The sequence below is a fragment of the Lissotriton vulgaris genome, chromosome 4_1 (assembly GCF_964263255.1).
Source record: "Lissotriton vulgaris chromosome 4_1, aLisVul1.2, whole genome shotgun sequence".
Classification (NCBI taxonomy): domain Eukaryota; kingdom Metazoa; phylum Chordata; class Amphibia; order Caudata; family Salamandridae; genus Lissotriton; species Lissotriton vulgaris.
The window spans coordinates 1,349,935,220-1,349,947,881 of NC_141691.1; the positions used below are offsets into that span (position 1 = coordinate 1,349,935,220).

At 49.3% G+C, this 12,662-nt stretch overlaps 1 protein-coding gene and 1 long non-coding RNA gene across 2 annotated transcripts in view; both read right to left on the bottom strand.

Annotated features, from left to right (window-relative positions):
• The window catches only part of CEP192 (centrosomal protein 192), a 1,919,503-nt gene that overhangs the window by 1,691,635 nt on the left and 215,206 nt on the right, over positions 1–12,662 (bottom strand). The gene's annotated exons all lie outside the window — the stretch shown is intronic.
• Positions 4,898–5,375, bottom strand: LOC147723964 (uncharacterized). Its single transcript, XR_015309902.1, has 3 exons — positions 5,253–5,375; positions 5,067–5,171; positions 4,898–4,947 (listed from the first exon to the last, which is right to left on the bottom strand). It is a non-coding gene; the product is annotated as an uncharacterized LOC147723964 (long non-coding RNA).

The window sequence follows — 12,662 nt, forward strand, 5'->3', positions numbered from 1 at the left end:
TGACCACAGAAACATAACACACTTTGGTCACTTCTCTGAAATATTTAGGAACACAGAAGTGACACTTACATTACATAAGTTTACCAAAAGGTCACTTGATGTTTGACCGTGAATCATAATGAAAATGAACATCTATTGAACAGGATTTTCATCACTTCAGGGAAACTTTTATAAGAAAGCGGAACATTTAGAAAGGTATAGGTCATATTCTCATGCCATTATGCTGTTGTAAGTTTCGATAAGGCTAGCAAAAGATACAATAATAAGAAAGATTGACAGATGGCAAGTGGCCCCCACCATCAGGTATCGCGTGATGTTTCTCTTAGCTTGAGGAGTTCTGTGTTTTTGTGGTTAGCTATCTCTCAATATGTGAGAGAAGTGACAAGCTCATCATGTGCAAGGAAGTGAGTGGGGGCTCGGGGACAGAGCTGAAGCTTTGTGTGTGTCGCAGAAGAAATAACTTGTATTTTAGCAGAGATGCATTTTGGGCCTCCTACATTAAAAGAATATTATAAGAACAACTGAGACAGTATGGTCAACTTAACAGATTCCATTATGCTAGTTAGTGGGGCCTCATCAGGGTCTCCTGCCTCAGGTGTAGGTAGGAATAGGCAAAGGCATTTATACGGTAAAACTGGACCCTGCTTTAATAGGAACCGTGACAGAAGAACACGGGCCGGAAGAAGAGTCTCATGACAGCAAGGCAAGAGTAGGGACAATGGTGCAGCGCGCAAAAGATTCTGGGCTAGCGGTAAGAGGGACGACAGGCGTTAAAACGGTCCAAAGCTACAGTGCTGGAGAAGTCTGATGCGTCCCCGGGGTGGGAGAGGAACAAGGCCCGCAAGATCACAAACTTAGAACATGGTCACACAGGAGCAATAGGGGAGGCAAATCAGATCATACTTGCGGGTGCAGCAGGGTGTTTCTCACCACCCCCAATCAGCCTTCACACGAGCCAGGAAGCATAACAACCAGACTAGGGCCCGTAAAGGGGAGCACTTGCACTGCAGTGGATGGAGCTGAAAGAATCGAAACTGAGGAGCTATGACAACCGGAAAGGGGCCTCAAAGGGACCAACAAAATTAGACAAATATACACTGCACAAAGTCAGTGGCTAGAAGTATCATTGAGGATGATCCAGCCACAGCGGCGGCTGGGCTTACCCTACAGGACATTAGAACGGCACTGCAGGGTGTAAGAACGGACCTCACCGGAAAGATCGACACAGTGACCACAGAGGTTTTACTGATAAGAGCTTATCTACAGAACCTGGGGTGTAGGATAAAGGAAGTCGAAAAAGTTCCAAAGGCTCTTCTGGTGGACACAAAAACACTTCAAAAGCAGGTACAGGATCAGACTACCATGACCAAAGCACTCGAGGCGAAGCTAGAGGACCAGGAGGGTTGTTCGCCGTGCAATAATGTCCTCATTATCGGAGTTCCGGAGAGGGCAGAGAGACCTGCTGCGGACCTGTATGTGGAAGACCTCATACTGAAATCTATCCAACCTAGGGGGCTATCCAAAAACTTTTCTGTGGAAAGGGTTCATAGAGTCCCGGGCACTAGACCAACACGAGTGGCTCTACCACGACCTATTTTTGCTCTTATGTTCAACTACCGGGACAGACACTTGATCCTCCAGATCACCTGGAGTGCCCCACCTCTCGAAGGAGACAATGCAGTCGTCGATTTTTTCCAGACTCCATAACAAAAGTGTAACAAGCGAGGCAGACTTTCCTGGAAGTTAAAAAAGATCTATGGGCAAAGGAAATCAAGTACTCCATCCTTTTTCCATCCACACTCTGAATACAACAAAAGGCAAGGTGTGGAAGTTCTCCAGCCAGAAGAAGCGTGGGCTGAGCTCGACAGATGGCAGACAGTGGGAAAAGCCACAACGCATACACAGAGGCACAGGCATGGCGGCGGACCAGGCGACGGACACAACAGAAGATATTGATCAAGGTCCTTACAGCAAATCGACTCCATCTCATCCAGATGACTGAGGAAGTCGGCTGGAACACGGTCCAGCAAACCATACAATGATAGAACTCTTAAAGGGCTGGAGAAAAGGAGCAAAGCTTATGCACCTGAGGGCTGGACCTTAGACGGACTTTTGAAATGCAGATAAGATTATAGCTTGTACCTACCACTTCTCCTAGGGTATCAGAATTTATGTAGTACTATGAAATTGTATGTCTATATGTTAAACAATGAGCTTAGCAGTCCCAAGAATGGGGATTGGGGATGTGCCCGGCAGGCTAATACATGGCTTAAGTCCGCCCAACGTTTGAAAGTACAGTGTATGGGGCAACAGCTGCTCTGAATATTGGGGGGGTGGAGGTTTTGTGTGCAGGGTAGCAGGGAGGAGGGAGTTAAACGGTTTGGGGTTTCAAGTTTGCATGTTTATTTATCAGTATATCACGTAGACTTGACACAGTGGGAGATGGGGCAGGGAAATAAAAGGGGCTAGTAATGTGCCTCGATACATAACAGATGCAGCAACAGACTGTAGGAAGCTGGCTAAGTATATGGTGCTCACTAATGTAAGTGTAGCATTCTGCAGTAAGCCAGACAGCCCTTATGGTGATTTTAGTGGTCTTAGACAACCTTAGAAAGCTCTGTAAGTGGTAGCTGTGGAGAGCAGTCTTCAGGCTTCGTCCAGAAGGAGTGTAGAGCAGTTTGTTTTACCAGCACTTAATCCTATGGTATGAGTGAAGTGAAAAAGAACCATCCAGTGTAGTTATATAAAATATGTATTTATTTTTAACACTCACTAACACATTGCACTATCTCCTACTCAAAGATACAAACGATGCACACAATACTTTGTCACTAGAGTTCGCAAATATCACAGAACACACAGTGGTCTCCAGGGGAGTCCAAACCATATACTAAAATAGGGAAATACGCACCACAAATCAAATCAAGAATGAACCCAGAAGACGTAAAAGAGTTGGGGAGCCAAGGAGCCACCCACGGTGAGCATCTAGGAACCCCACAGAGGCAGTATGCAGAGTGGGAACACAACCACGTACACAATACAAGTCTATGGGTAAGTCGAAGTAGTAATTTTAAAAAAGGGCCCTTCGCAGTGGACTCTGAAGAAACCCAGAGGAAAATGGAAGGTTGGAGATTCATCCTACCCGTGGATACCCCAGGAACCAGGATACTTACACTAGGGAAGCCGTTTGCGTAATTGCGGCGTGACGTTAGAAACTGCCGTAGACCACAATGGAGGACTTCAGTGAAGATGGCGCTGGTGAGGAAGGATAAAGTGTCCGGTGGAACCCAAAGGTGGTTTCAAGTTGACAAGTACCTGCAAGCAGAGGGGTCAGAGTCTGCCACGCAGGAGCGGCCAGGAGGCACGGAAGACTAATGCCCACCAATGTGGGAAATGAAGGAGAGTTGACGGTGCCCTTGAAGTTGCAGCAGTACAGACCAGGCACCGCTGAGGAAAATCAGGACCCGTTCACGAGCGGTTCCTCTTCAGATGTCGAGAGCCAAGAGGTCAGTGTCTGGCAGGGGCACCAACAAGCCTTGGCAGCAAGACACAGTGGATAAAAAGGGTGCAGTGTTGGGACGAACAAGGTCCAAGTGACTCACCAAAGGCAGTTAAGTCAGAGCAGGCCCCATCAAGCAGGGTAGCCCACTGGAATCGAAGAAGATACTCAAGAGGACCCGCAGGTCAAAGGACCTCTAGCAGCTCACCAAAGGATAAAGATAGATGCAAACAAAGCGGTCCCAGATACACACAATTAACTCAATCATAACCACAATTAAGTACATACAAAGATAATTATAACAACATTGTTTTTAAATCACAACTTGTATCATAAAAGATTCATTCATAAAAATAAATACATAATAAATCACATATAATGCCCTTATAGAGTAGAGTAGGGAAGGGTAGTGCTGGGATAGTAAAAGTATAGAAACTAGAGTATGGGTCACTAAGACCAGAACACACCAGAAATAATGATAAGTTAACACAATGGAACAAATAACTCAATTAATTTAAACAATCATGCCTCAAATAAAATCACAAATGATAAATCAGGGAAGAGGCTGAACACAAGAGGAAGTGTCGACGTTTCGACCCAAGTGGATGCAGGCGTGGTATAAACCTTGCTAGAGGGTCTTCTTCAGGACAGGGGTTGCGGGAGGTGGGGCAATGGATCTGTATAGAGAATTAAAAAAATTAATCTTCATACGGGTCACAAGGGATCCCAAAGAGCCCATAAAAATGATAAAAGGCCGGGATGGGGACATAGTCATATATTATGAACATGAGGAATACATCATTAACAGCAAGACAGTAGTTATGGACAAATATCTTATGAGGCAGGCTAATTGGAAAAAACCTCAAAAGCACGATGGTTGATTAGTCAGTAAGAGTCACCAGATGATAAACTCGACAGCATCGATTTACACTGCATAGGAGCAGTTGACACATGGTATACTTATCCGGGACATGGGCTCAAGTGTGAATCAAAGAGAGTCCGTATAGAATAAGTCTTCAAGACATGTAAAATAGCATACCTTAAGTTGGTACTGTAATGAAGTGGGTATGGTTCAATAGTGGTAGACTCTTGGAGATAAGGAAGTGAGGTTATGTCTAAAAAATCAAGAATATTCATTTAGCTAATTTAAACAAAAGGTTGTACATCAGTGTAAACCTCACAGGTAGTAACAATTTAGTGATAGGAATGGGTGTAAGCCTCACTGGTAGCCACAATTACAATAAGTGTGAAGGTACACATCTGTAATCAGATTGAAATAACACGTATATCTTATATACAGGTGCCGGTGTGTTAGGGGCAACACGTCACAGTAATAATGATTGTCGCACTAAAACACGTTAGCTAAGCGATTAATGCATGGTCAAATTGAAAACATACCTTGCGTCAGTGCCTAATTTGGGGATGGAGTGGTGCGAATGGCTCGGAATCTACCTAACGAAAGGAATGAAAGAGAACATACAATGTTCACTCATAGCACCTCATGCGGGTTCATACAGTATCGACAGATGACACAGATTAAACATCACTTGCGTGTGAGTTGGCATACCTGTCAGTAGAAAAATGCCGTTGACAGTAGGAGGTTCACACGTCGATGTATAAAGTGGCGAGTAGTAATCGCTGCCGAATGTGGTTGAACACAGGAATGTAGACTCTATGGGGTGGCGAGGTAATATATTAGGACCTTCGCTAGTAAACACAACAAACCGTTTAGGGCGCTTTCAAATTAACATACCTGCCAAGAGCAGAAATGCAGCTGAAAACGGGGGTTCAGCTGTAGTTGTCAACAATGGCATGCGTTAGTCACCGCTGAATTGCGTGTTGTGGCGGTCGTAGTCACCTCAACAAAACAGAATCTATGAAATAGCGGGACAGTATATTAGTATTTTGAACCCCACGTTAGTAAAAGTCACGCACAATGCGTTCAAGGTGACATACCTGGCAAAAGCAGAAGTACCACGGAATGTGGAGGTTCAATTGTGGTTGTGGAATGCACCGAAGACCGCTGGACCTCCCAATCCGGCAAGCGCAGAGCGCCATCGCGCCGTAAGGAGAAGCCACAGCCACCGGAAGCCCGGCAGAGAGGACGGGCCACGTGGCCGAGCCTGGTTGTGGGCAGGACCGAAGAGGGCGGAATAGACTGCGACTTCGCTCAGTGTGTGGCACAACAAGTCAGGCTGTTTCGAATCCGCAGCTGCACTGCACCGTTGCAGGCGACGGCCTCCGTAGGATTCTGCATACGTGAGGCTAGAGGAGGTATCACGTGCCAGCAACCCAAGTGGGCTACATTTGTTTTCCAGGAGACTTCAGAAGCTGCTCTGCACGACTACAGGCAGCTGCCCTTGCTGTGGATCCCAGGTGAGACAGGCGGTGAAGTCTCTCCCCATAGTCTAGATGGACACTTGAGTTGCACCATCAGTGGCACTGGGGCAGCCAGGTACAGAGAGCAGGGGCCCAATGTTAGCCAATGGGGCTAAGGGGGGGGCTTGGGGCAGCACAGGAGATGCAACACCAGTGGCACTCTGGCGGCCAGGTGCAGGGTGTAAAACTGACATCAGGGACCCTGTGCTTTCCAGTGTAGACCTTCGGTTTTGAAAAGATGTTGCAGGCTCGGGCGCGAAGGCTTCCTGAAGGTGACCACTGGCATGGAGATGTAAGTTGGGATCTGGGAGGATGCCTGGACACAGTCAATTGGGCCACTCAAGGCTGTGGGGCTTCTGGTGCAGGGGTGTCTTCTGGCATCAGGTTTTCTTACCAGCTCAGTTCACTGTCAGGAGGACCCTTCAGGTTGAGGCTGCAGGTGTTATCTGAAGGCTTGAGGGAGGTCGGGATCACTGGGAAGACGTCCTGGTGGTGTTGAGCCACTAACTCTGGCGTCCGGTGCAGAATCCCGGAGTCACTGAAATGCAGATTCCTCAGGTGAGTCTTTGTTCGAGCAAATCCAGTGCTCGCAGGAGACAGTCTGTAGGAAAGTTGCAAGGTCGGTGCTCAGGGTTCTGGGGGTTGCTGGCTGCTGGACACGCAGGGGTTCTTGCTGTAGGCAGGTCGTAGACAGGACAGGCCGGTATGGATGGGGCCAAGGAAGTTGGTGTCCTCTTTTACTGCCTGGGTCAGCACGGACCTTCAGTCCTTCCTCTGAGGTGGTAAGGTTCAGGGTCACCCTTAAATACTAGATATCTGGGCTTTAAAGGGGTGTGCAAGTCTGGACGGATGGGTCCCTTTCTTGGGATGGGCACACACCCTATTATGCCACCCTCCAGTGGGAGGGGGCATGAGCCTCTTCCTAATTTGTCCACTGATCTTCAAGATGGAGATGAGAGATGTGTGCTTCACCTCGTCTCCCCTACCAGAGGGGTGTGTTTAGAAAAGGTGGGCACCCCTATCTTCCTAGCTTGGATTTCCCGCAGATTCTCCAACCCAAAGTGGGGGACAGAACCGGTGCGAGCCAGTTTCTGGGGGAAGCAAAAGGCAGGGACAGCGTCCAAAGCTTCCTCTTTCGTGGACCCAGCCTATCCTGGGGGAGGAAGAATGACACCTCTGCCCAGGATAGGCTGTGCTACTGGATCCAGAGAGCAGAGGCTCTCTACCCATGGGTCCAGAAGTCAGTCTAGTGGTGGCAAAGGGCTGTGAGCCATTCAGGAACCACACCAGGGATGGTCGATTTTCAGGGGGCATCTCTAAGATGAGCTCTGGGTGAATTTTACATGAAATCCCACACTGACGTCAGTGAGGGTTTAATATGCTGAGACGTTTGCTCCCAAACCTCTGAGTTTTTAGTAAAGCCATTATGGAGGTGCGGAGTCAGTAATGACCTACTCCCACACAAATACTCTTTATGGCTTAACCACACTTAAATTATCTAAAAATGGGTTGGGGGGGGGGGGGGGGGGCGTGGCTAGCAGCCGATGATGGCGGCAGCAAACTAGAGAGGCTCCTGTAGCAAGGCGGCTTCCCCCATCAATCTGCATGCCTATCCGCTCCAAAACGAACCCAGAAGGGGTGTCCCGGGTCCGGTGACCGAACGGCTCTTAGCGTAAAAGTTTGGGGGGATTGCTTCCCCCGGGGACGAGAAGAAACATCGACCTCTGTCTGCGGCCTGGTGGCATGAGTGCAGCTGCGGTGGCTGGGTTGGAACTTGCCCGGACGCAAGTGGAGCCTCGCCGGCGCTGTAAACCGGAAGTGCCCGCAGCGAGCGTAGACTCACGGCGTGGAAAGCCTGCAAATCCTTGCGGATCGAATAAGGTTCGAAATATCGCTCCATCGTCAAGCCTCTACAGCGGACGACGGCGGCACTAAGTACAACTGAAGTCTGCAATGTAAGTGCGCAGCAGCCGCCATCTTACATCCCATCCGCCGCTGTGGGCACGAAATTTCTCGCCGGAGGGACCGGACGACCTACTTGGGACTAACTCCCGAGGAACTAGTGCATCTAGTCTACAAAGTGTGGAACTGACGGTGGGAATTTCAACAACCAGGAAGACAGGGCGCCGCTGAAACTCGGGCGACCCTACGAACCATCTGCTCCGACCACCCCCCAGCAGAAAGCCGTGGCTGGCTGGGAGCACCAGCGTGACAATATGGCGGGCAAAGGTCTCAGGAACAACTCCACTCAGGCTAAGCTTGACAAATTCGCTTATGACAAACAATCACTCTCCCAGCCGGAGCAGCACAAATCAGTGGGCAAGGGCTCGGAAGGAGACGGTGAGAAGAAGGCTACCCTGGAAGACGTCCTACACGGCATGGCCCAGGTACAAGCAACGGTGGGTGCAACCGCAACAGACGTGACCCTAATACGGGCGGACCTCCAGAAGATGAGCGAAAGAGTGAAGCAGGTGGAGGTGGTAGCTAAATCATTGGTGGAGGATGTCTCGGATCTGCAGGTCGCAATGGAGAAATTGCAGGCCGACAACAAACTGCTCAAGGAAAAGCTGGACGATCATGAAGGTCGCTACCGGCGAAACAACGTCCGCATTTTGGGGGTCCCGGAATCTGAAACCACAGGAGCCATGGACTTGTATGTGGAAGACTTGATAAAGTCCCAGCTAGCCCATAATGGCCTTTCAAACTTCTTCACCGTGGAACGGGCCCATAGGGTCCCTGGGGGAACACCGAAGCCAGGGGCCTCATCGCGCCCGATCCTAGCGAGACTTTTTAACTTTCGGGATCACGACACCATCCTCCAGGCGGCCAGAGTGGCACCGGCCATTCAAATTCAAAACTCACGAATATCCTTTTTCCCGGACTATACAGCGGAGGTAACAAGATGGAGAAGAATCTTTTTAGAGGTGAAAAAGACACTGAGTGAACAGGAACTGCCATACTCTATGCTGTTTCCGACCCGGTTACGGGTGGTGGCTGATAAGTAAGTTTGGTTTTTCGACTCCCCCGAGGCAGCGAGAGACTGGCTTGAAGGATGGCGCACAGTGGAACGCAAATCCGACAGACTGCGACACAGACAACGGAACAATAGCCAACCTGGCTCACAGACTTCAGTTGGGAGAAGCGCGAGTATATCACCGACATTGGAACTGTCTGGAGCAGCTGGGGGAAAATAATGTCATCGGACAGTGAATTGTTTAAACATTGACTCCCGGACACACTGTTTGCTTATACAGGTCGTTATTGGACGCCGGCCTGGGTACTCCGAGGGCAGCAAGGGAGCCGCCTGCTTGGGGAGACACTCTTCCCCCAACGTGCAAGTACTGTTTGTGGGATGGGTTAAGCGCTCTGCTCAGTTGGGGAGGCGGGCAGTTGAAGGTCCGTTAAGCAGGGAGGCAGGGAGGGAATGGGGGGGGGGGGGTTGTTGTTTCTTTGTTGGAAAGTCACTAAATCGGTCAGAAACTGGTGCTTCCAGTGTGTGTGGTGCAGCCCAAAAGGTATATCTACAAAAACGAGTAATCCTTTTTCAATTATTTGAACGTGGCTGTGTGATTCTAAATGGCAGCTGAACAACTAGTTGGCGCTGGGAATGCTGGGTCACGATCGGGTGGTTCTTCCCTTAGAGTGCTTTCATGGAATGTGCGGGGACTGGGGGATAAGGTGAAACGTGGCCTGGTATTAAATGCGATGAAGAGGCACAAACCCCAATTGGAGCTCTTACAGGAGACACACGTGACAGGAGGGGCCACTAAGGACTTAGATAGGAGAGGTTATAAGATGATGGTACACTCAGAGTTTATCGGGCTAGAGGGGGACTGGTATTTTGATTAAAAAATCCTCGCACTTCATTCCATCGAGTACAAAAACTGATAGTCAGGGCAGCTTTGCAGCGTTGCAGGGGCAATGGGATGGTCGCCCTCTAACTGTGGTCTCGGTATATATCCCACCATCCCTTCATTCAATCATGCTTCCAGCCCTTGGTGACTTTCTGTTATCTCTCCCCGAGAGTGATGTAATTTTGGGTGGGGATTTTAATGCAGCGGTAGATCTGCAGCTCGATAGGTTTCCAGCGACAGCTTCACCTGGGGGGCCCTCTCGGTTTCAACGTTTCCTGACAGCAATGGGATTAGTAGATATATGGCGTCACGTCCATCCCCAGGACAAACAGTACACGTTCCATTCCACAGTCCATAACAGCCTTTCCCGGATAGATTACTTCCTGGCTTTAGGTGAAGGTTTACAGCGCGTAGATACTGCAGACATACACCCTCGAGGCATTTCAGACCATTCCCCGATTACTCTGACTATCTCCACCCAGGCTAAATCACGTACCCGCATATACCCCATACAAGCATCATACCTCAAAATCCAGAAAATTAAGAGAACCCTCCAGAGGGCTACAACGCAATATTTTGATGAAAATGTGGCTACTGTGGTCTCCTCTGAGGTGCTATGGGAGGCCTACAAGACAGTATTAAGAGGGCAAGCTATAAGCTCTATCGCGGCCCACAAATAGGAACAGACGGCTGAACAATTTAAGCTCGAGCTAGTACTACGTGAAGCAACAACTTTACACGAGGCTAACCCTACAGACGACACAGCACATACCCTAGCACTCCATCAGCGATTATACACAGACCACACTCGCCTCGCGGTGCAGGGGCACATCACTGATACACAGAATCGGATATATGATATAGGCGATAAGGCGGGAAAGATGTTGGCCTGGCTTGATAAAAGGGGGGGTAGCTCCAGAGGGATTCAACAGGTGAAAGATGGAAATGGTGTGACGCAAACTAACCCTGAATTGATAGTGGAGGCACTGGCGGCACATTTTGAACAGGTGTATACTCCAGAGAGGGAGGTGACTGCGGTCATGGCACAGGATGCACTGAGTAGAATGGAAATCCCGGTACTACAGCCAGAGGCAATTGCCGACCTGGATGTGGCCACCACTTGTGATGAACTACAGCTTGCCATACGAGCGCTCAAACCTGGAAAAGCACTCGGGCCGAACGGCATTCCAGTGGAATGGTACCAGTCCCGGTCCGAGGACCTTAGTCCATACTTACTAGATATGTATGAGGAATGCAGAGAGAAGGGTGTACTTCCACTAGATCAGAGAACGGCCACTATAGTAGCAATACCCAAGCCCGGAAAACCACAGGAAGAGTGTTCCTCATATCGCCCCATCTCCATACTAAACGCAGAAGGCAAAATCCTGGCTAAACTCCTGGCTAACCGGTTGATGGCTCATCTGCCTGATCTTATCCATCCAGATCAATCAGGATTTATGCCCCATAGGAACACGGCACTAAATCTTCGTAGGGTGCATGGGGTGCTGGCGAGGTCAGACCTGATCCAGGACAGCGCAGTCATACTGGCGCTGGATGCAAAAATGGCTTTTGACTTGGTGGAATGGAACTACCTTTTTGGGGTGTTGTCCTGTATGGGCTTCGGCCCAAACTTTATATGATGGGTTAAACTGTTATACGCGGAGCCGATGGCACACGTGGTGGCAAATGGCCACATTTCACGTACGTTTTCGCTGGGGAGAGGCACCAGACAAGGCTGCCCCCTATCTCCTTTGCTCTTCGCGATAGCCCTAGAGCCACTGGCTAACCTAATAAGGCAAACACCCCTACTTAAAGGGATACAATGGAAGGAGGGTTGGGAAGACCGACTGTCCCTCTATGCAGATGACATGCTGGTGTACTTAACAGACCCCGAACAAGGTGTGCCGGCACTTTTGAATCTGTGTAACGAACACGGCAAAATTTCGGGTTATACAATCAATTGGAACAAGTCGGAGCTCTTTGTACTGAAAGGCAAGACCCCGACGCTCGGACCGGACTGTCCCCTAAGAATAGCTGGTTCCTCGTTCAAGTATTTAGGGATCCATGTCACGCGTGACCCACGGGAATACATGCAACTGAATTTGGCGCCACCACTGGAACGACTTAAGCAAGACGTTAAATTCTGGGCAGGGTTACCATTGACAATGCTGGGAAAGGCAGCGTTATATAAAATGATGTCTTTGCCCCGCTTTCTGTATATCCTAGAAAACTCCCCCTTTTCGGTGGTACCAGGGTACTTTAAAAAGGTGGCAGCAGTTGTCTCTGGGCTGCTGTGGTGTAATTGTCCGGCACGCATAGCACAGATCAAACTACACAGAGGCTGGTATGATGGGGGCATTGCATTGCCGAATCTGCACCTATATTACTGAGCGGCGCAGCTTAAGCCCATTAATCAATGGATACATGCCTCACAATCTGATCCAGCTTTTCAAACAGATAGGGCACAGCTGGGCACCAACAACATGCTCGCCCCACTCTATGACCGACGTAGAATAAGACTCTTAACAGGGCCTACCAAACTCACTGTGGAACTATGGCATGTGGCGACGGTAGCACTGGGCTGGAAGGGGAAAATTACCAAACTCACCCCGCTCTGGGACACGCGCACATTAGGAAATCTGAGATACAGTAAGGGCTTCTCTCACTGGGACTCCATTGGAATATCCACGGTGGGTGACATGTGGGAGCGGGGCGAAGTCATTTCATTCACCCGCCTGAGGGAATTGTACAACCTGGGGCCACATGAGTCGTACCGCTACGTTCAAATACGCCATGCTCTGCTTGCAGCCATCCCCACCGGGTCGACCCTACCACAATCCTCACCGTTGGAGGATCGCCTCCTCACTGATTTTATGATAGAAAGAGCGACATCACTGACTTATCGTAAACTCATGAACAACTTGCCTGAC